At 37.7% G+C, this 27,194-nt stretch overlaps 1 protein-coding gene across 14 annotated transcripts in view; it reads right to left on the minus strand.

Moving 5' to 3' along the window:
- The window catches only part of WDFY3 (WD repeat and FYVE domain containing 3), a 281,120-nt gene that overhangs the window by 212,496 nt on the left and 41,430 nt on the right, over positions 1 to 27,194 (minus strand). For 3 of the 14 annotated variants that reach the window (XM_069594604.1, XM_069594593.1, XM_069594591.1), the window contains exon 3: positions 5,560 to 5,660. The exons of the other annotated variants lie outside the window; for them this stretch is intronic. The gene's annotated coding sequence lies outside the window, so the exon portion shown is untranslated. The remainder of the gene's footprint in view (positions 1 to 5,559; positions 5,661 to 27,194) is intronic. 14 annotated transcript variants of the gene reach the window in all.

Raw genomic sequence — 27,194 nt, forward strand, 5'->3', positions numbered from 1 at the left:
CTACAGAGATTTCAAGATTCAGTCATTACCTTCTGGTTGCTGGGAGGCAGGGTGCGACACATACATCTGGCTGCCCATAACACTGTGTGTGTTCTAGAGCAGAGTTCGGCAAACTTTTTCTTTAAGGGCTGGATAACAAATCTTTTGCCAAGTGGTTTCTGTTGCCAGTGTAGTGTGAAAGCAACCACAGACAACAGGTAAATTAAAAAGTATGGCTGCATCCTAATAAGTTTATGTATGGAAATGAAATTTCATAAAATTTTCAGGTGACACAAAACACTATTCCAATCTTGTGTACTGCTGGTCAGAATGTAAGATGGTGTGCTGCTGCTAAGTCACTTCAGTCGTGTCCGACTCTGTGCGACCCCATAGATGGCCTCCTACCAGGGTCCCCCGTCCCTGGGATTGTCCAGGCAAGAACACTGGAGTGGGTTGCCATTTCCTTCTCCAATGCATGAAAGTGAAAAGTGAAAGTGAAGTCACTTAGTCATGTCCGACTCTCTGCGACCCCATAGATGGCCTCCTACCAGGGTCCCCCGTCCCTGGGATTCTCCAGGCAAGAACACTGGAGTGGGTTGCCATTTCCTTCTCCAATGCACGAAAGTGAAAAGTGAAAGTGAAGTCGCTCAGTCATGTCTGACTCTTAGCGACCTCATGGACTGCAGCCCACCGGGCTCCTTTGTCCATGAGGGGGCCCATTGCCTTCTCCGGTAAGATCGTGTAGCCAGTAAGGAAACAGAATGGAGGTTCCTCAAACAATTAAAAATAGAGCTATCATATGATCTAGCAACTCTACTTCTGGGTATTTATCTAAAGACGATTAAAACACTAACTAAACACCAAGTAAAGACATATAAACCCCCCATGTTTACCTCAGCATTATATACAACCAAGATATGGAAACAATCAAAGCGTCCACTGACTAATGAAGAAAATGTGTATAAGAACTCAATGGAATATTATTCAGCCATAAAAAGAAGGAAATTTGCCATTTGCGACTTCATGGGTGAGCCTTATGGGCAAATGCTAATTGCTTTCAGTGCCTCTGTCTGAAATAAGTCAGACAGAGAAAGGTAAGTGCCATATGATCCTACTTATAAGTGGAATCTAAAAAAAAAACAAACAAAAAATCAAGCTCCTAGGTACAAAAAACAGTGTTGGTTGCCAGAGGTGAGTGGTAGGGAGTGGGCAAATTGGTGAAGGAAGTCAAAATGTACAAATTTCCAGCTATAACATGAGTTAAGTCGTGAGGATTTAAGGACCAGCATGGCAACTGTAGTTAATAAGACTGTATTATATATTTGAAAATTGTTAACAAAGTAAATCTTTAAAGTTTACCATCATAAGAACAAAAACATAACTATGTGTGGTGATGGATGTTAAAAAGACTTATTGTAATGATGGCTTTGCAGTATATAAAAATACTGAATCATTAGTGGTACACCGTAAATTATAAAGTGTTGGACATCAATTATACCTCAATAATAATTTTTTTAAACCTATTATTCTTCTTTTGACTTGTTCAACCATTTAAAAACTGCAAAAACTCTTCTTAACTGAAAGGACACAGATAAACTCTTGAAGCCAGATTTTGCCTGTTGGCCACAGTTTATTAACCCTTACAATCGCATCCTGATCTACAGAGAAACTAGCAGCTCCCTTGATGGTACAGCTCCATTGTATTGCACGGGAGATGTTTGTAAAAGGCCAACTGTGAGCTTAAAATCTGTTTCTTCAGGCCTTTCTATCTCTCCATAAACAGAGGAGCTTGGTAGGTTATAGTCCATGGGGTCACAATGAGTTTGGACACGGCTAAGCACACACATACACCCTTAATAAGTCTGTTCCTGCTTAAAATGGCTAAAATGAATTCTGTTCTCTGCAACTAAATCATGACTGATTCACAGTACTACTATACATTCTTTAGTATCAAGCATCCAGTGGTCAAACGTTCAATGACTTTATAAATGTCATTATTTTTACAATTATTTTATATGAATCAGGATCAAAATAAAGAGGAATTTTTGCTAATGGCTGATGACATCCTTTAAGTCTCTCCACATGGGATTTGCCAGTTTGTTCAGGGTATATGCCGCTGCGTATGGGAAGAACTGTGTGCTCATCTATTAAGCAACAATTATGTGCCTGGCAGTGTTCTGGGTGTTTGGAATAGAGAGGTGGAACACAGGCATTGTGATAAGTATGTGTCCTTTGGGAGCTCAGATTCGCATGAAGGAAAGAAAAACTAAATAAATCAATACACAAGTCTGGTGGTGATGGCTGCAAGGAAAAAAGCAGCAAGCTTTGAAAATAAAATGCTCCGAGGTTGCTTGCTTGAGTATGCACAGTCAACTCAAAATGCCTTTCTGAGTTTACAGCAGAATAGAAACGTGAATGAATGAGGGAGTAATCCATAAGAATTTCTAGGGGAAGAATTTTCCAGGCTGAAGGACAAGCAAAATCAAAGGCTGGAGGGGAGAACGTGCTTAGCATGGTTGGAGAATCCTAATGAAGCTGCGAGGTTAAAGTGGGGGAGGGGGGGCAGTGTTAAATTGTTGATTGTCTGCACTGAGATTCAGTGTTTACTTCTCTGGCTGCTCTGAATCCACTGATATCAAAGCGACATTTCTGTACACTCTCTCCTCCACTCAGCTAGGTTTTCCTACTCTTTTCTGCATAAAAAGTGCATCTGTGTCTTTTCCTGCAGCCTCACCTGGCTTGCCACTCTGAGACCTCTATGCCACCTACTTTAGGAGAGCTCTGTTTAAGACGTTTGCACACGTCTCCATTTGTTCTAAAGGTTACAGCTCTTCTTGCAGTCTGAGGCTTAGTTTTCTCCTCACTTCACTCAAGTTACAAGAATTCTTCCCTAGTCTTCATCCTTTTAGTTAGCATTAGGAAGGAGAAGAGAATACAAATGCTTTTACTCAATTATCTTTATGTGGAAATCCTTTATCTACTGTAGATAAATTAAGACATGCATTAAGAGTAGATCTATAAAAATTGGTAACTGTTGTTTAAAAAAATTAGCACAGAATCAATTTTAATACATATTAAAGTATCTATAAGGAATATGACATTGTAAACTACAGTGATTTTCTACTGCTGCTACTGCTAAGTCACTTCAGTCATGTCCGACTCTGTGCGACCCCATAGACGGCAGCCCATGAGGCTCCCCAGTCCCTGGGATTGTCCAGGCAAGAACACTGGAGTGGGTTGCCATTTCCTTCTCCAATGCATGAAAGTGAAAAGTGAAAGGGAAGTCTCTCAGTCATGTCAGACTCTTATCGACCCCATGGACTGCAGCCCACCAGGCTCCTCCATCCATGGGATTTTCCAGGCAAGAGTACTGGAGTGGGGTACCATTGCCTTCTCCAGATTTTCTACTATGATACTTATATTCAAGTTAAGAAATGATAAAAGGCCAACCAATGGGTACCAATATCCAAATGAATATGCAGTGAAAGTAAGTAAATGTTGAAACAACAGAAATAAATGTTAAGTAAATATAGCATTATTACTTCCAAGAACATGAGCTCTGGCTATGTTAATAAAGGCTGACTTGGTTTCTGATTTAAATAACTAACTGTCAAAATGCCTTGTACTTAGTATAAATCTATCTGCATAAAAAGTACTCTTTTGAATCATCTAAAGGTACTTTAAAAATGTCAGCTCTTTTAAAGGCAAATATCTTTCTCGAGCTCAGTCATTCAGCTTAGTAAATAACTCTTGTCTTCAATGTAAAGTTTCAGTTTCAGTTCAGTTCAGTTCAGTTCAGTCACTCAGTCATGTCCGACTCTTTGCGACCCCATGAACTGCAGCACGCCAGGCCTCCCTGTCCATCACTAACTCCCAGAGTTCACTCAGACTCACGTCCATCAAGTCCGTGATGCCATCCAGCCATCTCATCCTCTGTCATCCCCTTCTCCTCCTGCCCCCAATCCCTCCCAGCATCAGTCTTTTCCAATGAGTCAACTCTTCACATGAGGTGGCCAAAGTACTGGAGTTTCAGCTTTAGCATCATTCCTTCCAAAGAAATCCCAGGGCTGATCTCCAAATGTAAAGTATAGTTTACTAAGTTATTAAAACATTGATTAGTGAGTTCCAGTGATTATAAATAGTATGAAATTTTGTATGTGTTAACTTTCATTTCCTTGTTCATTTCTAACACTTCCTCTAACACATCCAGCAACTCTGTTAAGTGCTAGTAACATAAAGTCAAACAGATCACCTTCTAAGGGTTCATAGTTAAGCTAAAAGATATTACAGAGGAATGTGAGAGCTACCATAATAAACAATAAGTAAACAAGATGCTATGAGAACACAAAGGAACATTTAACAATCAATGGAGATGATGACGTTTGAACTTAATCTTGGACACTGAATAGGAGTTCATTCAGCTGACAAATAGGCCTACCCTTATTTTTGGCCATATACAGACCATGTGCATACTCAACAGATCATATGCGTACTCAAGAGAGGGCACAGACATGCTGCTGTCTCGCTCCAGTAGGTTAGCAGAGCTGGAGCACAGGGGAAAAGCCGGAAGTGAGGTTTGCGTAGAATAGGTAGACAAGGGCAGATCATAAAAGGCCATTCAGTCTCGGTTAACAAAAAATGCCCGTTAAGCAAGAGAGTAATGTATGTTGAGAGAATACTTCTAAGCCTAGAGTGAAGTGTGCAATGGCTACTTTAATGACCCCTCAGTGATAAAGCAGTGCCAGCGGAAGTGGGAGGGAGGGGCGATTGGATGGGAAATGTCACCAGCGCAGGGTTAGCAATCTGGGAATGAGATGTCTTTCAGGATCAAATGAAAGAGACAAAGAAGAATTAAGATTTCCAGCCTGAGGTACTGGAAGAATGGCAGTGTTATCATCTAGGTAGGGCCCATTCTTTTATATACAGCATATGAAAGCGCCATGAGAAAATGTAAGGCAAAACAGAAACCCAGGAGGTGGGCGCAGAGGAAAGAGCAGATATACACTTAAATAGCAAATCTAAAACAAGAGGTAATGTACCAGATAATAAGCAGAAATCTTCAAGTTAAATGACTATGATGTTATTTTTAACTTTCCAAATAGAAAAAACTATAAGCATACTTGCAAAACTTTTTTTAAAAAAGCATTTTTATTTACCGAAAAAGATTTTGTGAAATTTAATGTATGACTAGGGTTAAAATAAATAATGCAAAGAAGAAGACAGAGTAAAAATAATAAATATCCCACCACTGGGCCTCAGTTGGCCTTCCCAGAATCAATCATTGTGCTTAATTTCTTGAATATTTTTGCAAAGCTATGTTATATGAGTATAAGCACAAAGATAAGTATATAATATGTATGCTCCTTTAATAGCCTATTAAAAATAAATGAGAAGATATATATATGTACTTCTTAAACATGATATTATATTAATCAATTTATAATGGTAGCACTTAAAATCTAGTCAATTAAAAATGGTATTTCTACTCACAAGTAATTTTCAATCTTAATCTACCAATAAACTCAATGGTAGTATAGATTAAAAATAAAAGCCCACTAATTTCTTTTCCCATATACTGACCTTTAGGGGATTCCTTGAATGACAGGTTCTGAATGTGTGAACACAATAGGGCCCTTTCCCCTGTTGGTATTTTTACTCAAGACTTGAAATCTGGGCTCCAACTAGAAAGAGGGCGGAAAAGATTATGGATTAGTCTCTTAATTCAGAATATTTTACTCGACATGGCTAGGCCAGGTCCACTAATTTTCTTACACAAGAGGGATTTTCAACCCTGGTTGGACACAGGAGTTAACAAGGGACCTTGAAAAAGGTCTCTGATGCCCAGGACGCAACCATTTGAGTTGAAATCTTTGGGGCTGGAGCCCAAGTACTGCTTTCACAGGTTCTCCAGGTGATTCTAACAGGCACCCAGGGTCGAGAACCACTGCCATAGAAATGAGGTCAGATTTTATGGAAGGCACTCTTAACCTTTTTATCTTGTTAGTAAATAATGTTCAGGTCTGGGAAATGTACTTTTTTAAAACTCTTGGGCAGAGGTGGCTGCAAACCATCAGAGTGTTGCTAAGACAGGACAACGTGACACAGGAAATCTCACAGGGCAGCACTCAGTGGAGTTTCATCTTACGCTCCCAGGATAAGCCTAACAGCACAGGACAGTTCTCTGGATAACTGCATTCTGGAAGAAAACAGGACTGAATCGTGGAAATGCCTTTAACTCTCCTCGGCTTACAAAGAAGTTACATACTTAGAGATAATCAGACTTGTATTAAAATTTAATGACCGAAGAGCCAGAGAGAGTGACTACTGCTTGACTGTAAAAAGTCGGAAGCGAAGTGAGAATATTAGACTACCAAGAAGTTGCATATTCAACACCTCTTTTATAGGGATTCTAATCTAGCGAACATGGAAGAAATTAAGCCTGTGATGTCCAATATGGCAGTCATTAGCCATACTTTATAACAAAGCATACATAAACAGTATCACTTCCCACTCACGGATATAATATTCCAACCGTCTCATCAAGACAATTAGGAGGAAAACGATCAGTACAAAACATTCTTCTACCTCTTTGATGTTGTCCTAGGGCTTCACTGCTTTTTCAGAAGAGCATAACTAATTGCAAACCATAACCAGAAAGATGCACCTCCTTTGTTTTATTCACCATCTCCAGTTTCATTAGTTACTGATATATCCGAGATTCTTTGCCTTCCTTTGAACCTCACACTCCTGCTCTGTGGCCATGGGAATCACAAAGAAATACTACTAGCAAAAAGCTAATTCTGCATCCCACAGACAAAACAAACAGAAACAACAGCGTTCCAACAGCAACTGGAGACCGTTGTCCCTTAGAACTCCAGGGACATGAGCATAAACCTAAGATTTAACACCTAATTTGTCATCTGGAGCTTACACAAAATAAAGACAATGATCTCCCAGATGAGCTTCCATTGTGGATAAACAGTCTAGCTTTAATAATGAAAAAATGAACAAACACATATAAAGAGACTAGATGTCATGGTGTGATAGCTGTCTATGCAGTCACACTCAATTTTTAGGAAAAAAATAAATAAACTGTTTGATTTAAAAATCTAGCAGCTCTCACTATGATTCTCTGTTCTTAATACATCCCTGAGAGAAACAATCTGCTTGCAATATCTCATATCTTCCATAAGCCAAACAAAAATTACTGAAATTCAGGTTGTACTTTATCTAGGAAGACAAGATTCATCCATGTAAAAACCTCACATGAATACAAATTAAAAAGTAGGAGGCAAAATACATCCTCAGTACAAGACAAAACCAAAGCCTGTCTTACCATAAATTACGTAGGTCTGATGTGTGAACACTAAAGTCTGAGTTCGTTAAAATTCCATAATTCAAATATTATTAAACTAAATATTTGAAAAATCAATAAGCTGGAAGTTTCTTATCAAGTATGCTCATCATGTACCTGGAAATCTGGCTCTTAGACATTTGCCACTAAACAGGGGTTGGAAAAATATGGTCATGTGCCCATTCTGGTTTTGCAAATAAAGTCTTATTGGAACACAGCCACATCCATTCAAAAATTTATGTATTGTATATGGCTATTTTCATCATACAAGAGCAGAGTAGTTACAACAGAGATCATATGGCCTAAAATATAGCCTGTCTAGCCCTTTACAGAAAAAACTTTGCCAATGTGTATACTTGAGAAATAACTTATGATGACACAAAAACTATACACAAAAGTCTGCTGTTGTTCTTTAGTTACTAACCGGTGTCTGACTTTTTTGCAACCCTATGGAGCCCAGCAGGCTCCTGTGTCCATGGGCTTTCCCAGGAAAGAATACTGAAGTGGGTTGCCATTTCCTTCTCCAGGGGATCTGCCCAACCCAGGGATCAAACCTGAGTCTCCTGCATTGACAGACGAGTTCTTTACCACTTAGCCACCGGGGAAGCCCATACACAAAAGTTTATAGAAACTCTATTTGTTATTGCCAGAAAAATGGAAACACCCGAAATGTCCTTCCATGAATTAATGGATATACAAACTGTGGCACACACATGTAACTCAACAGTAAAAGGGAATAAACCCTTGATACACACAATAGGTTGAACAAAGGCATTATGCTGAATGAAAGAAAAGGCTCAAAAGGCCACGTACTGCATGATTCCATTTATGGGGTACTTTTAAAAAGAGAAAACTTTATTGATGAAGACATTAGCATTTGCCAGGCGCTAGAGTTGGAGACAATGTGTATAAGCAGAATAAGGAAGTTTTAAGGGTGATAAAAGTGTTCTATGTCTATACTACGGTACAGGTTATCCTAATCTGCTTATCTAACAAAGTTCATAGAACTATATACCAAAGAAAGATATAGTTTACTGTGTGATAATTAGAAAAATAAAAATGTTAAAAAACAGTATGGTAGGTTAAAGAAAAACAAGAAACTCATAAAGAAACAGTCTCTAGAAATTTAGGCCAAAGAGTGAGAGCTTACTAAGGAAGATAAGATCATCAAGTATGGTCTAGGTCACTATACTCTTGGGTTTTAGTTCTAGTTTTTATCACTGACTCACTATAAAGCATTAAATCAGAGAGAGGACTTCTCTGATTTTTGTGCACACAAGTTGACAGGTGAAATCTGAAGATGAACATAAAACCCTCAATGCAATTATTTCCCCTGTCAAATACAACACATCACATGAAGATATACTGCAATTCATGTTACCTTGGAGTACCCTATTCAGCTCCCCAGATTAGCCATAAATACACAGGTGTGTTTTATATCAGAGTTGTCAGCCCTTTTTCCACACTCAACATCTTCAAGCTCTCTAGAAAATCTGGCATCTTCTTTCATACACACACTGGAGATTCTATCACAGATGTTTCAGTGCTGTCGTTTCGTCACTCAGTCAAGTCCAACGCTTTTGTGACCCCAAGGACTGCAGCCCGGCAGGCTCCTCTGTCCATGGGGTTCTCCAGGCAAGATACTGGAGTGGGTTGCCATGTCCTTCTCCAGGGACTCTTCCTAACACAGGAAATGATCCTGTGTTGTCCTGAACATTTCCTGTATTTCAGACTTAGTTCTGCATGAGGTTTCTAATCTTCTTTAGGGCAGTCAGTCCTGCAGACTGCCTGTGAGTAGTGTGTAAACTAACTGACACCTACATTTAATCAAAAGATAAATCTAGCAAAAATAATAATAATAATAATAATAATTTTCAGTGTAAATAAGAGGCATGGTAATTAGTTCTTTCACAGGCTCAACAATAAAGACAGCTTATAAAATAGTTATATATTTTGTAAAGCCAATAAAATAAAAAGTTATTAAATAGGAAAAAACTGGAAGATTAAAATCCTTGTACCAGTAAGAACAGTCAGACTAAGTGCCTCCATTGTGTATAATTAATAGACCATATCTCAAGTTACAATCTGGAAGACAAAGAACTCAGGAATGACCACTAATTGTAAATCATCTACACTGACATCAAAGAGTAAAAACATTTTTAAAGGGCAAAATAAAATTTTCATCATGACAGAAAACACATCTAAAAGTCTCCAGAATCTTCCAGTGACTTTAAAATGTCAACAAGTTATGGGACTTCCTGGTGGTCCAGTGGCTAAGACTCTGAGGACCCAATGTAGGGGGCCTGGGTTCGATCCCTGGTCAGTGAACTAGATCCCACAAACCTCAACTGAGACCCAGCACAGCCGAATAAATACATATTTTTTAAAAATTAAAAACTAAAATGCCAACAAATTCTTAAGGTACTTTCAAAAAGAAGAGCCCATTTCCCTTTCTTCTGATGGGGAACGACTGACAAATAGGATGCTGGAAGGAACACTATGTAACTTCCAAGACTAGGTCATTAAAAAGAACTCAAATCCTAGCCCTGCCATTTATATTATTAATAATTCCTCTCTCAGGTCTATTGTTAGGATTAGAGATAATGCATGAAAAGCCTTTTACATGGTGCCAGAACATTAAAAGCTCAACAGATAGCTTCTAACCAACCATTCACAGTTCACAAAGGCTCCTGGAAGGTGGCTATTATCAAAAGTTAAAGATGAAAAAAGTTTATTATGTAGTTAAATGAATGAAAGTGACAAATTGCTGAAATCAAATGAAACTACAAAGAGTAAAATATTTTCAGGAAAAAAAAATCCTTCTTTCTATTAGGCTGAATCAAATAAAATGCCATTTTTGTTATGTCAGAAAGGGTAGAGTATCAGCAATTTCATAGGGTTAACACTGGCAGGGACTCCCCTCCTGGTCTAGTGGCTAAGACTCTGCGTTCCCAAATACAGGGCACCTGGGTTCAATCCCTGGTTAGGAAATTAAATACTATATGCTGCAACTAAAGGTCCCACAAACCTCAATGAAGACCTGGCACAGTCAAATAAAGAGTAAATAGTTAAAAAAAAAATCCTTATTGCAGTTATACAAAAGAAAAGGGTAAGCAAAGAAACATTATGGAAAAGATGTCTTCTTATAACTGAAGACTGAAATAAATTTATATCTCACAAGTTATAACATAAGGAAAATAGAAGCCAAGACTGCCATGTAATGAACTAGTCAATCTTTTTCTCATCACCATTTTAATGTCAGTTATTAATCCAGCCTATTCTGAGATCAAACAAAAGTTAAATATATTTGTATACCGTTACAGCATTCTCTTAGCAGAAATATCCCTAGGAGGCATTAAAGGTGAGGGAAATAATGGCTTACAGAAATGCCTTAAGAAAAATTCACAGATTTTAGATTATAGTGCAATATAAAACACGTTTTTCAACAAGCAAGAGACCACTTTCTCAAAATCAGACAAAAGATGGATCTTATAATTGGAAAATTAGCACCTTGAAAAAAAATACAAATTCTCATTTATTTAATTAACATTCCTTAAGAGCCAGATACCAGATGTTGCCATCTAGGTAAACACACAGAAACACTGGTAATTTGACTATATTCATGATAGAAAGGAGAAAATATTACTCATTATGGGCTCCTTTTAATTTGTCATTTTAAATGGCAAGTATTCTGACTTACTGGAGAAGGCAATGGCACCCCACTCCAGTACTCTTGCCTGGAAAATCCCATGGACGGAGGAGCCTGGTGGGCTGCAGTCCATGGGGTCGCTGAGAGTTGGACACAACTGAGCGACTTCACTTTCACTTTTCACTTTCATGCACTGGAGAAGGAAATGGCAACCCACTCCAGTGTTCTTGCCTGGAGAATCCCAGTGACGGGGGAGCCTGGTGGGCTGCTGTCTACAGGGTCGCACAGAGTCGGACACGACTGAAGTGACTTAGCAGCAGCAGCAGCATTCTGACTTAATGACATTTGATAGTAATGGAATTATTTCTAAAGATCATATATCCTATGCTTAAAATCCAATTCATATCTTATTTATGAGTTAAATTTTAGGTACTCACTGAATATTCAAACTCTATAAATACTACTGTCCACATTTTACAGAAGACAAGACTGAGGCGCAGAGAGGTTATATAACTATAACTAGCCCAAGGTCGCAAGAGTAGTAAGGGGTAGTAGAGCCTAGAGTTAATCGGGCTGTCTGACTCCAGAGTTAGTGTTCCTAGTGACTTTATCATTCTGCCTCTCATATTCAACTTCATTACAAACTCTCAGATGCAACTTGATTAGCATGGATCCAAATGCAGCCGACTTTCTGGTACCAACTCTATTCTCAGGCACAGTATTTAAAAATCTCGGACTCATTAATTCGTAAATAACTCTTCATTGATCTTAGCTTATTGCATGGAGTAACAAAAAACAAACTGGCAAATCATTTGTTACAAGTGGGTAACAAATCTGAACCAAAGATCACTCAGATGGACAAAGACAAAATATCTACTGGTTCATGAACTAGTGTGATGACCCTGATTTAGACACAGACACAAGAGATCAAACAACTGATAGGAACAAAAAGAAAATTTGGTATAGAATACACATGCAAAGAATCAAAGATGACCCAGAAAGAGTATTTTGGGGAATGAATGTTTGAGAAGTGATTTTGATCATTATAATGTTCAACTGTGGATTGGCAAACTACAGCTCATGGGTCAAATGTGAGCCAAATTTATTTTGTAAATAAAGGTTTATTGCAACATAACTATGTTCACATGTATTGTCTAAGGCTCCTTCTGTGGAACAGCAGAGTTGAATAACTTCAACAGATTTTTGGCCCACAAGGCCTAACATATTTACATGGTGGCCTTTTACAGAAAGTTTGCTGAGCTGGTGTGTTATACTTAACAATATTAAGTAGAAAATAAATGTAAAAAACATGATCTGATCTTAAAAAAGTGATTCTTACTTTATATAAGCATTAATGAATATCAAACTTATTCTAGGCTAGAGACTTGCAGCTAAATACAAAATATCATCAAAATCAAGCTATCATCAATCACAGTTCAGTACATTTCAGTAACTCAGTCATGTCCAACTCTTTGCAATCCCATGGACTGCAGCACACCAGGCTTCTCTGTCCATCACCAACTCCCAGAGCTTACTCAAACTCATACCTATTGCGTTAGTGACCATCCAACCATCTCATCCTCTGTCATTCCCTTCTCCTCCCGCCTTCAATCTTTCCCATCATTGGGGTCTTTTCCAATGAGTGAGTTCTTCACATCAGATGGCGAGATTATTTGGGAGTTTCAGCTTCAGAATCAGTCCTTCCAATGAACATTCAGGACTGACTTCCTTTAGGATTGACTGGTTGGATTTCCTTGCAGCCCAGGGGACTTCAAGAGTCTTCTCTAACACCACAGTTCAAAAGCATCAATTCTTTGGCAATCAGCTTTCTTTATAGTCCAACTCTCACATCCACACATGACTACTGGAAAAACCATAGTTCTGACTAGATGGACCTTTGTTGGCAGAGAAATGTCTCTGCTTTTTAATGTGCTGTCTAGGTTGGTCATAGCTTTTCCATCAATTATAAGACAATTGTTATCTTATGTACCACCAAGAAAATACACTGCCAATTACAAAAAAAATACAATTTCCTAATAGCAAAATATAATTTCCTGTTATATCTACTGTAAGATGATTCTAGTTTCAAAATTCTACAAATGAGAAAAAAACATTTTTTAGAATTAATGGAATATAGCGTATCATTCCACAATGATATAAATTCATAAATGAAAGGTAACTGGGTTGTGATAAATCTACTCAATGGGATTTTCCAGTTTATCACAGGGTACTTGAGGTTCTTCTGTAATACTGTGCCAATGAATTAGAGGCAGACTGCACAGATTCAAATTTAACACTCTATCTTTGCCTTCAAAGTATTAGATTATCCAATTTTATATCTGACAATGAACAATTTAATACACAATTGAGAATTCTGTGTTAATAATTACAAAGCTTTAATACATAAGAGTGGTGTTGGAGAAGACTCTTGAGAGTCCCTTGGACTGCAAGGAAATCCAACTAGTCCATCCTAAACCAGTCCAGGTCCTGGGTATTCCTTAGAAAGACTGATGTTGAAGCTGAAACTCCAATTCTATGGCCACCTGATGCAAAGACAAGGAGATCCAACCAGTCCATCCTAAAGGAGATCAGTCCTGGGTATTTATTGGAAGGACTGATGTTGAAGCTGAAACTCCAATACTTTGGCCACCTGAAGTGAAGAGCTGACTCATTTGAAAAGACCCTGATGCTGGGAAAGATTGAGGGCAGGAGCAGAAGGGGACGGCAGAGGATGAGATGGTTGGATGGCATCACTGACTCAATAGACATGGGTTTGGGTGGACTCCGGGAGTTGGGGATGGACAGGGAGGCCTGGTGTGCTGTGGTTCATGGGGTCACAAAGAGTCGGACATGACTGAGCGACTGAACTGAACTGAATTCATCCTCCTGCTCATTAGAGTTCAAACATATTTCAAAACAAACCTTTATCTCAGTGTTTCATTATTTAACAGATAATCTTCTTTGAAAGCAGCAGAGTTATAACAGTTTAAGAAAAGCAGAACAAAAACAGTGTATGAACATTCAGCATAGAAGGGTTTAAGATACCATGCTAGACACTCCTATGTTTCTGCGTTATGTGTCTGTATCTATCTTTCTCCATAACACTGATGAGAATGGGGTAAGAGCACTGAAGATAACACCTGTTTCAGAGTGGCTTGCCTGCTCAAAGATACACACACCAACGAATTAAGAGCAAGGAAAGGGAAAATAGGGAATATTGTGTATTTACTAAGTATCAGACACTGTCCTGGGCACTTTGGAAAACTTAATTCATTTAATCTTCAAAACAACTCTCCTCTTACTCCTTTTAGCAGATAAAAAACTGAGACTCAGAGAGGTAGAATTCCAAAGTCATACAGCTAGTAGGTGGCTAGTTATTCATTCAACAAGTGGTGGGGTGGAGCTTTAGACTTTTTTCTCATATACCATTCAGTTCAGTTGCCCAGTCATGTCCAACTCTTTCCGACCCCACGGACTGCAGCACGCCAGGCCTCCCTGTCTACCACCAGCTCCCGGAAGCTACTCAAACTCATGCCCATCGAGTGAGTGATGCCATCCAACCATCTAACAATCTCATTCTCTGTCATCTACTTCTCCTCCCACCTTCAATCTTTCCCAGCATCGGGATCTTTTCCAATGAGTCAGTTCTTCACATCAGGTGGCCAAAGTATTCTTTCAGCTTCAACATCAATCCTTCCAATGAATATTCAGGACTGATTTCCTTTAGGATTGACTGACGGAATCTCCTTGCTGTCCAGGGAACTCTCAAGAGTCTTCTCCAACACCACAGTTCAAAAGCATCAATTCCTTAGGCACTCAACTTTCTTTATAGTCCAACTCTCACATCAATACATGACTACTGGTAAAACCACAGCTTTGACTACAGGGATCTCTGTTGGTAAAGTAATGTCTCTGCTTTTTAATATGCTGTCTAGGTTGGTCACAGCTTTTCTTCCAAGGAGCAAGCGTCTTTTAATTTCATGGCTGCAATCACCATCTGCAGTGATTTTGGAACCCCCCAAAATAAAGTCTCTCATTGTTTCCATTGTTTCCCCATCTATTTACCATGAAGTGATGGGACCAGATGTCATGATCATATACCATACTACCATCAAATTGAAAGGGAAAAAAGCACACACTCTTTAATACATGCTAGAAATAAACCAAACTTTCTGTGCTGCAGTTTTATCTTTTGTTTTTTTTTAACAAAGCAAAGCAAGAATGTTGCCCACACATGCAAATTCTGAAAGCTAGAGTTCCTAGGGCATTCCCTCCCTAGAAATGATCTCATTCATTCCACAACTTTGAATACCATCTGTATATCTCATCTCAAACCTCTGAGCTCCAGGATTGCATAACCGTCTGCCATCTGACATGTCCACTAGATGACTTACAGACATCGCAAAATTAACACTATCAAAAATAAACTCAATTTTCCTCCTCACTGAGCTCAGGTTTTGCTCAAGCCAAAAAAAAAAAAAAATCTCAGTATTGTCCTTACTCCCCTTGTCCCTCACACTTCATACCAAGTCCCACTGGTTCTACCTACAAAACTAGACCTCAAACCTGTCCTCGTCTCTCCCACCACTTTCTCCCATCACTGTAGAACACACCTCCATCTTCATTCATGCGGACTACTATAATGACCTCCTTTCCGTTCTCCCACTTCCTCTACTGACTTTGCTTTCTGCAGGCAAAAAGTTTGGGGCTTTTTTGTTGCTGTTAGTGAAAACTGTAATTTCAAAATCCTTCCACGGTTTTCAATATGCTGAATAAAACCCATACTCCTCATTATAGTCTCTTAAACTAGATAGTATGATCTCTTTCTGCCTCTCAAACTTCATTCCACTCTCGCCCGGCATCCCCAGGCATCCTTTCCACACCAACTGTTCACACTGCAGGGCAATCCCTTTGCCTGTGAGCTCCTGGCAGGGAAAACTCCTTCAGTTTTCAGCTTCAAGGTCACTTCCCCTGACAACCTTTTTCTAACAGTGTGGCAGAATCTGTCTCTCCATAATTCTCCATCACTTCGCTTTATTTCCTCCACAGATGTCTATTTATCTATTACCTGATCTCCAACAGATAAACACCAAGTGGAAAAACGTCTATTCTACTCACTGATACATACCCAGCCTAGTAAAATGTCTGATTCATATTACAGACTCAAATTTTTCTTGAATGACCAAGTTATATACATATATTAGGCTAAAAAGACTAATTATTGTACAATTAATTTAAACTGTTTTCAGCTACAGGTTTAAAAATTCTCATTTTCTTAACCATATGTAACTATGGCTTGCAAACAGAGGTGTTTGGTTTTTTTGAAGACCCAATAAGCCTTAAAGTAATGAATTCCATGGCACATTCATTTTACACACAACATGAAACTTAGATGACTTTACTTCCAGAATCTAAGTGAAAGAGTTACAATAAAAATATGAATATTTGAAAACAATTAGCTCATTTCAGTAGTCATATTAATTTACAATCTAGTTACTTTGTATCATCAAAAATAAGTAAAATATTTTAAGGGAATATTCTATTTTATTTTTGGTTGTGCTGGGTCTTTGCTGCTTTAAGGGTTCTTCTCTAGCTACGGGCATGCAGGCTTCCCATTGCAGTGACTTCTCTTGTTGCAGAGCATGGGTTCTAGGGTGTGGGGGCTTCAGTCCTTGCAGTGTATGGACTCAGTTGTTGTGGCTCCCAGGCTCTGCACACAGGCCAATGGGTGGTAGTTCCTGAGCTGAGTTGCTCCGCGACATGCGGGAACCTCCCGCATCAGGGACTGAATCCTTGTCTTCTGCACAGGCAGGCAGATTCTCTACTGCAGGGCCACCAAGGAAGCTCTAAGGGAATACTTTTAAAATTTATTTCCATCTGAACAAATGTATTTCATAGGGAGGAAAAATGACTTACTTTGGTCACCTTCAAGGGAGAATCCCAAGTGACTCAAGAATCCACCTGCCAATGTAGGAGCTGCAGGAGGCACAGGTTAGATCCCTGCATTGGGAAGATCTCCTGGAGGAAGAAATGGCGACCCACTCCAGTATACTTGCCTGGAGAATCTCATGGACTGAGGAGCCTGGCAGGGTACAATCTGTGGGGTTGCAAAGAGTCAGACACGACTGAACAAGACTGAACAAGGGAGAATCATAAATGACTGTTCCATTCTGTAGTGGTGAGTTATAAACTATACCCACAAGTTCTTTGATGCTCCTTTCAAAGACAGAGCCTCTTCTTAACTGTGAGTTAAGGACAGACTGTAATGGCAGTGACTGTATGTGATCATGTGATGAAAGGCACTGTGGGCTTCTTCCTTCTTCCCTCTCTTGGATCACGTGCTCTGAAGGAAGCTGACTTCCATGTCAGGAGGATACTCAAGTAGCCCTATGGGGAGGTCCATGTCAACAGGAACTGATGCTTCCTGTTGACAGGCCTTCTGTTAACACCTATATGAGTCAACTATAACAGAAGAATCCTGGGGCCCCAGTCAAGTCTTCCAATAGCTCTGACCAACATCTTGATGACTACAGCCTCATGAGAGATTCTAACCCAGAACGTACCAGCTAAACCACTCCTGAATGCCTGACCTACAGAAGCTATAAGATAATTTTAAAAAAAAAATTTTTTTTTAAGTTTTAGGGTAATTTATATCACAGCAACAGGTACACATTCATTCATTCAATAAATTATCAGTCTGTGCCTATTATGTCCCAGTTACCAGGCCCCATAGACACAGAGGACAAATAAGACACTATCTCTCTCATATGACAAAGCATGTAGGATCCCAGCTCCCCAAGCAGGGAGTGAACCTGCACCCCTTGCATTGGAAAGGGAAGTGCCAACCACTAGACCACCATGGAAGTCCCAGTAAAAGTGCTTTAAAAGGGCAAATAACAAGACCCTACCTGTGTACCTAGCACATGTCAGATTTCAAAAAACAGAGAGGGAGATGAGAAGTTGCTGCAGAAGCAAGAATGGATGAGGGTATAAATATCTACATGTAAAGAGTGAAGAAATCGCTGGAGAGGACACTTAGAGGGACTGAATATATAAGCTTCAGTTGAGTAGAGGAATGCGTGATATCCTATACTCTGGCCTTCACCTAAAGGCAGTAGGGAGACATGAAGAATTTCCAAAAGGAGAGTAAGAAAATTAGTTTGTCATTCTACAAAGAGGACTCAGGTTACAGAGGCTGCAGAGTAGAAAAGGGCTCCAAAGGAGGTCTCTCTAACCCAGACAGGAAAGCGCAGCCATTTAGTTTAGGTAGGATGATGGCCTGAAAACCGTTAGCAACGAAGGACCAAAAGTAGTATGAAATCAACAGATAAAAAGGTACAAAAACAGAACTTTGGGATTCTATTTGAAATCATATGTCATTAACATTTCAAAACTCAAAACAGGGAAAAATAACAGTACTATAAAAGTATTTTGAACAAATAAAAATTTTAATTGGTATGTTACATACCAAATTAATAAAATTCACCAGCACATTCTGAAAATAGACATGAATTTCAAAATCATGACTGTCCAAATAAACAGGAGCTATAAAGTCAATATGATGAAAGCATCAGTGGTTTCACATCATTCTAATTCACCTAGTCTAAAGTTTTAAGTCATTTATAACTGATAAGCCCAACTCTTTGTATATTTCTAACATGTTTTATTGCTGATATCAAGTACAGTTCTATTTTTTTCCCCTTTTAAGATAAAAGGACTAAAAGGATATTGTATTACCTCTCCTTGAGTATGAGACTCAAGTATGTCAGAATACAGCTCAAGAGTTCTATTTTGTTTTTCTAAGGCTTGACTCAAATTCTTCAGGATTTCAGTGCCCATAAATTTTAGCTTAAGAACTGGTTCTAAATTATAAATAAGTTCCTTTAGAACAGAGATCTTGTCTTTTCTATTCCCTACTGTATCGTAACCACAGTAGAAATTTAAATATTATTTATTGAATGGATTTGCCCTAAACTATACATTAGCAGTCTGTTCCTACACCTACACACACACACACACACAACTGAAATATTTACTGATTAAATGATGTCTGTGATTTGTTTCCATGTAATTTAGGGATAGAATAAAGTATATGAGGATACAGGTAAAACAAGATTGGCTATTACATAACATTTAAAAAATTGTGAGACCTATTAGAAAAAATTGAATAATTGAGTTATTGAGGGAGGGTGTATCTTTTTAGTGTACTGATTCATGGGATAGAATTAATTACGTTGTAACAAACTTTTAAAGGTTAAGTTTGCTTTCTTAGATGTTCTTGTCCTTAATTTAAAGCCCAGTATTCTTGTTACAAAATATTTTTAGTTCACAGTTCTAAATCCCAAATAACTTATTTTAAGGACTATAGTTGAAATATTGGGGAACATATTATTCAATATTCAAATTTACTCTGAAAAAAGTGATGAAAATAAAGTCTGTATCTCAACAGAGAAGGAAAATAAGAGCTGATGTTCAAATTTTCTCAACGTTTTTGCAGTTTGAAAGGACTAAAATTAGGTTGGATATTCATAACATTAAAGAAAAGCCTAATAAACAGTCATTCAGACCTAGCTTAATGATTAAGTCAATACCAGGTCTTTATTAAAAATGTATCTTGCAAAATACCAGTATTTTCTTTTATGAAATTCCTAAAGAACTTCATTAAGTAGATTATTTCCAGAACTAAGATAAAAGTGACATTTAACAAAAAATTAAAGAATCATGGATTATATGAATAATTGGTCTTTCTCATTTTTTTATTCTTTCTATGAGCAAGTACAATTAACATTTCATTTTTTGTCTTTATACTTTTCCCTCGAATTTCCAAAGAAAGTGCAATATCAATTAAAAAACCCCAATTGCTTACTTTAATATTAATTTTTCTAGTATTTTAAGTTCAAGAGAACTCATTATAAAGTTGATATTTATAGTTCTTTTTGGAGTACTGTCAACTAAATGAAATTATGAAATGCAAAATCTAAAGCTATAGTAGAAATAGTTTAAAAGGCACACATTGAGAATAATAAATTAGTCAACATTAAAAACAAAATATTTAACACAGTAATCAAAATAACCTTGTTCAGGCATGAGTATGAACATAAAGACCAGTGGAATAGCAGAGAGTGCCTAAAAATAAACCCTCACATATATGCCCAGTTGCTTTTCCACAAAGGAGTCAAGACCATTCAATAGAGAAAGAAGTTTAAAAACAAACAAACAAAAAAAGGTAATGGGAAAACTGGAAATCCACATGCAAAAAAAACTTCATTTTTTTTGGACTTCACTTATATATGTTACACTACATATAAGACTTCATATATGTTATACCACATATAAGAATAAACTTAAAGTGGATCACACACCTCATCTGAAAGCCAAAACTATAAAATTCTTACAAGAAAACATAAGAGCAACTTTTCATGATCTTGGATTTAGCTACGTTTCTCAAATATGATACCAGAACTAGAAAAACAGATAAACTGGGCTTCCTCAGAATGAAAGGGCACCATCTAAAGAGTGAAAAGAACTCACAGAAAGGAGAAAACACCTGCAAATCCTATCTGCGATTAAGGTTTAATGACCAGAATATAAAAAGAATATCAAGAAGACAACCCAATAAAAAAGTAAGACTGAGCCATTTTACCAAAGACATACAGTCAATAAACGCACAAAAAAATGCTCAAAATCAACAGTCATCAAGAAAATGTCCATCAAAACCATGATGAGATAATACTTCACATCCACTAGGATGGTGACTGTCAAAAAATAACAAGTTTTGGCAAAGATGTAAGAAATCAGAATTCTTGCATAGTGCCAGTGATACTGTAAAATAATTCAGCCACTGTGGAAGACAGTATGGCAGTGCCTCAAAAATTTAACCACAGAGTTACCACATGACTCAGCAACTCCACTCCTGGGTGAGTAGGTGTGTGTGCACTGTGTGTGTATCCAAGAGAAGTGAAAGCAGAGGTACTTACACACCAGTGTTTACAACAGCAAAAGGTGGAAAAAGCCAAAATGTCCATCGATAGGTTAATGAATAAACAAAAAGTGGAATATATATAACAGTGGAATACTATTGACCCATAAAAAGGAATACAGTTCTGCTACATGCTGCAACATGGACTGAAGCTTGGAAACACATGAAGTGAAATGTCAGACACAAACAGGAAAAATTTTGTAAGATCTCACTTAACATAAAATATCTAGAATACGGACATTCTTAGAGACAGAAATAGAGGTCACCAGGGGCCAAGAGAAAGGAGAATGGGGAATTATTGCCTAATGGGTACAAAGTTTCTATTTGGGATGACAAAAGGTTCTAGAAATGGATAGTGGTGATGGTTATACATCTGGAATATATATAATGTAAACTGTACACTTAAAAGTAGTTAAAATAGCAAATTTTAGGTTATGTACCTCATAATTTAAAAATATTAAAGCATATAAGATTCAATATTATTCCTGAAATACAGAATTTAATTAGACCTAATGCTTATCACAACAAAAATTTTAGGTTAATACAAATTGATACAGTACTACCTTCAAGGTATATAGCCAACATTAATGGTATGGCCATTAACTTCACTGGCCATACTAAAAACGAAGCTTATTTATAAATTAACCCAAAGAAAGGCATTTTTGTTTCTATAGAAAGAACCTGGCATTCAACACAAGCTAAACTCAGAAATACTGCATGGAAATAAAAAGCCAAGTTCACTGTAGGCTTGAAGTCCTGAGTTGGCTATTTTTACTTTGTTTCTATTTCTACATGGATAACCCTCTCTTTAAACTTGTTTAAAAATGGGACTCCCAAGAAAAAATATATGTATTAAAATTTTAATAATCAAAACTGTATAATTTTCATGTGTGCTAATCTCAATTAACAAGAATTAGGAGAAAAGGCCTTACATGCTTTTGGCAAGCAGCACAAAACCAATCACTTAATATGCTATTTTCTAATCAGGAATGCTACTACTTTCCAAAAACTAAAAAAGAATCTGTTTCACAGTAAACAATCTTGAAATTACATTTGCTGTTTCTAATTCACTAAAGTAGAGGCTTGTCATATATTTAGGGGTTAGGTATTAATTATAAAAATATCATAATGCTGGATAGTATAACAAAATCATCTTTTTGTGGACAAGCTCTGATTTTATAAGAGGGATGAGAAACATCGTAAACTAAAGCAAAACAGAAAGAAAAAAATGACAAGAAATACAAAATACAAACAAAAGATAACACTTAGTCCATTTAGACAAGTTCACAGAAATGCGTAGAGGGAAAACAATGAAGTACATCCATGTAGCAATGTTGCCCTGTGATCAATCCATTCCTCTTCATCCACTTCTTGCCTACAAGCTTTCCCTCTTGTCACGAGTCCCACCATTGTTATCCTCAGTGAAAAAGGAAGCTAAATGTGAGCTTTAAACTAAAATGAAATGAAAAAAATCCCAGAGCTTTCATGATCTCCACTCATTCTTTCAAATTAATCATGGCCTCTCGATAAACTGAAAATGAATATACTGAATTAATAAAACAATTTCCATCGAAGCTATCAAATGAAAGCAATATAATTCCAGTGAAAATTGCATTAAGCAAGTTAGAATTTTTGAGTGTTTTCTGTGTAATGTTTTGACTCTGGATAGCATGATAAAAGAGGCTCCCCCTGGTGAAATCTGAGATAATTTGAGGACCAAAATATTCAAGGACAGTAATAAATTGTTGTCGGAAAAGAAAAAACAGGTATCTATGAGTTCAACAATAAATAAAACAATATAGATAGATAAATAAAAGGGCTCTTATTACAGTAGGATGTTAAATAACAGCTGATAAAAATAGGAGTGTTGGAGTTTGAAAAAAATAATTTTAGAACCAGAATAGACAAGATCAGTTCAAGCGAGCTTTCATCAATGGATCCTACGTATAGTGGATGAAGTTTTGATGAAGAGTAGGATATTTTGTTTTAAAGTATCTCCTCACCAATCGCTTTATCAGTTTACTACAGTAACACAGTGGAGAAATCAGACAAGGAAACAGGTGGTCAACTTTATATCACAAGTGAACAGCAGATGGATACTGTATACCTCCAGATAAGATGTGCTAAGAAAGACACAATCCTTTATGTAATATTCCATCCAGGAATGCATAACCAGAATCTTATCAAGGGAAAACATCAGATAAACCAAAGATAAGGAATACACTGAAAAAAAAAAAAAAAAGAACTTGGTCATGAAACAGCTGCAAGAGCCTTCTTGGACCCAATCTTAAAGAAACTGCTATTGAACAATATATTCAGTGTCTATTTTACACAAACACGAGATGGAACCTCTGGGAAAAGAGATCCCTAAAAGGAACGAATGAAAAGAAAAGGGAAGGAATGGAAGAGAGGAAGGGTGGAGTACTGAAAAGTGAGGAAGGAAAAGTAGAGACAGTAATGGAAAGAAAGGGAGAAGAAAAAGTTTGCTCTCTAAGATTTCAGGGCGAAACATAGATTGGTCTCATAGCACGATGTCTACCTTTTGAGAATTAACTAGCTTTCTTAACTGCTCCTAGTGGAGTAATTCCTTTATGAAATTCTATGGTCTTTATGAACAGCTGACATTATCAGGGGTTACTTGTGGGCAGTATTATTCATAATAACCTGTGAGTACTGCAAAATAAACCTAAGGAAACATGGAATCATGTTTCTAGTGCTTTCATTTTACAGACTCTTTTCATTTCTCAGTTCAAGGCAAAAATATAGAACCGTATACTATATAAAACTACACATATAACATATACATATATAACATATATGTATATTATAATCAAAAACTATAAAATATATATTTATAGTTAGATTCTAGGAGCCCACTTTTGTATCCATACTGTAGATTTCAGATGTCAGTAACAGATTCAAGTAACTTTCATGTTGCACTTTAAGCCGCACAATAAAAACATTTTATTGTATAAATATAAACATTTCTTGTAATTTTGTACTAAGCATATAAAATACAACAGATGAAAAATATACATTAAAGAGTTCACTACACCATTTAATTCCTCCAGGGCAAAAATCTTACTTCTTAAAGCTCTTTCCCAGTTTATAAAAATTATCATTTTTTCCGAGAACTGGAACATTTTTATGAACCTGTTTCTTTAAGGCAGTAGAAACAAAATCAAGAAGGAAGAAAACAAACTAAATAGAAGTATTGAGGATTTAGTAAGTCCCAGCATGGTCTCCCCTCCCCACAAAAAAATGTTTTAATTACCACATTTAGCTTTTTAATAACAAGTAACATTTGTCCTTCAAACTTTGAAAATCTTAGCTGTGCATGCACTCACATGCGTGTGTTTGTTATGGGTGTGGAGGTGAGGAAGGTAGGGAGGAAAAAGAGAGAGAGTTAATAATATCAAAGGTCAAGTCAGTTGACAGATGGGCTCTTTTGCTTGGATTTCTATTTACATATTTTCTTATGTAAATAAGGGCTTCCCAGGTGGTGCAGCAGTAAAGAATCCACCTACCAATGCAGGATATGCAGGAGACCCCGGTCTGATCCCTGGGTCAGGAAGACTCCCTGAAGAAGGAAATGGCAACCCACTCCACTATTGTTGCCTTGAGAATCATGGACAGAGGAGGCTGGTGGCTTACAGTCCACGGGTCGCAAAGAATAGGACACGACTAAGCTCACGAGCATGTAAATATATGGCCAGTAGTATAGCAAGAACTATTATTTGCAACAAAGTTGTTTAACTTACTCTCCATACATATTGCTTAAAGAATTAAATGACATCTAAACACTGAAATGTTTGATCTATCTTATATCCACTGGGAAATATCCTCTGAGGTCTTTGTACTCACAAAGGCAGTTTGGGCACCTCTTTCCATTTTATAGGGCTTCCCTGGTGGCTCAGAGGTTAAAGCGTCTGCCTGGAATGCGGCAGATCCGGGTTCGATCCCTGGGTTGGGAAGATCCCCTGGAGAAGGAAATGGCAACCCACTCTAGTACTCTTGCCTGGAGAATCCCATGGAGGGTGGAGCCTGGTAGGCTACAGTCTATGGGGTCACAAAGAGTCAGACACGACTGAGTGACTTTACTTTACTTTTACTTTCCATTTTATAAATAATGGGGGAAGGGAAATATCATCTTAGACTTTTGATGAAAAGATAATCAGATTCTTATTGAACTCCTTACCAATCTGTAATGCTAATGATGGATGCTCTTAGCAGTTGCTGCCTTATACCATGTCTTAACTTATCAAAAATAAATATTCCAATTGGCTAACAGATTACCAGTCCTTAACTCTTGAGTGAGATATTATTTTTTCTACCTTCAAACTGCAACTTTAATTAGCTTATTTTTATTCTTTCATTAAAAAAAAAAAAACTTTGAAAATAAAACAAATTCCTGCAAGCCTACATCAAAAGCCAAAGCATTCAGGCTACAAATAACTCACAGCCCCACTGATTTTAGCTCAGAGCCCTGAGAGATCAGCGAATCATTTTAGATATACACCAGCACAAATTATTATAAAATGTTTACACTTATTCGACTTTCTTAAAAAGCAGATTCCTTTACTGTTATTTTATAGCATGTACAGAATATTTCCTAGGAAATCATCATGGCAGAGATTTCATCAATGTAAAAAGCAGCAAAAATAACTAAATGCTATGTCTGCATTCTATTTCCTAGGCACCAGCTAAGTTTCCTGTGTAGGACTTAATGCTGAACAAAGATAGTTCACATTCCTTTAACCATTTAACATGATCCTTGCAACAATTCTTTGTGAAGAAAAGCAACATGTGTAAGTACTTACCATATGCCAGGCTCCACATTCAGCATTTTATATGAATATCTCCTTAACTCTAATAATAATCACATGGAATTGATATATCAATCCCATTTCTACTGAAGAGAACACCGAGAATAAGAGAAGTAGCCCAAAGTCACATGGTGGTAAGCAGAAGATCAAGGCTGCTGGAGAAATGCGTCTGCCCTGCTCTTTCCCTCACGCTGTGCTGCTGCACCATCACGAAGGAGGAAACAGTCAGAGGCAAAGGACTCAAACCAGGCTGCTTAGCTACAAGGGGGTAAACAAGATTTCAACCCAAGATTTCTAATTCTGAAACTTTTGTCACTACAGTACCTGGTACTTCCCACTTCAGGACCTAGACAACTATTCTAATACAGAGAGAATACAGAGAGATAGAGACAACTCCGGGAGTTGGTGATGGACAGGGAAGCCTGGCGTGCTGCACTCTACAGGGTCGCAGAGTCGGATACGACTGAGCGACTGAACTGAACTGATGGACAAAGTATAAAATCATGGCCCCAAATTTTCCCCCCGAAAATTTGTAAGAAGCAGCACACATTAATATGACATCTGTACTTTCACTGAAAACCTTGTAACATAGAAAAGGTCTGATGCACACACCTCTCTTTGCTTTTCCAACCTCAGTTAAGCTGACGTGGGCTCACTTCGCAGGAAAGACTTCTTAGTTTGTTCAACCACTCAACAGAGAATTGAACACCTAACCCTCTAGGAGCTGGGGACTGTGATTCCCTAACCCTCTCCTCTCTGTTTATCAAGTAACTATCTGACACCAACCCTCACCTCAGTGCCATATGCATTCCCTTTAACATCTTTCTTTTCCCAACTTCTGCTCCATTAACCTGAAAAAAACCTTTCTTAATTATTCTCACTTACTAACTTTAACCCAGTAATAACTACTTCCAGTCACTATTTAATTTCCCTGGAGATTGTTATTATGTATCTTGTGCAGCTTCCTACTCCTGTGACAGGAATATTTTCCAATATCACAAGGAAGAAACAAATGCAGAAGGTGGATTTCTATAAAAAATTTGTTCTGGACTCTCTTCAAAAGGTCACTATCATTAAAAAAAAAAAAAAACAGAGAAAAGGATAAGGGAAACTAATCTAGATTTTTAAAAGAACAAAAAGACATAAACTCCAGTACTTTGGCCACGTCATGCGAAGAGTTGACTCACTGGAAAAGACTCTGATGCTGGGAGGGATTGGGTCTAGGAGAAGAAGGGGACGACCGAGGATGAGATGGCTGGATGGCATCACTGACTCGATGGACGCGAGTCTGAGTGAACTCCGGGAGTTGGTGACGGACAGGGAGGCCTGGCGTGCTGTGATTCATGGGGTCGCAAAGAGTCGGACACGACTGTGCTGAACTGAACTGAAAGTGTAGATCAAACCAAC

Source organism: Ovis canadensis, chromosome 6, assembly GCF_042477335.2.
Source record: "Ovis canadensis isolate MfBH-ARS-UI-01 breed Bighorn chromosome 6, ARS-UI_OviCan_v2, whole genome shotgun sequence".
NCBI classification, from domain to species: Eukaryota; Metazoa; Chordata; class Mammalia; order Artiodactyla; family Bovidae; genus Ovis; species Ovis canadensis.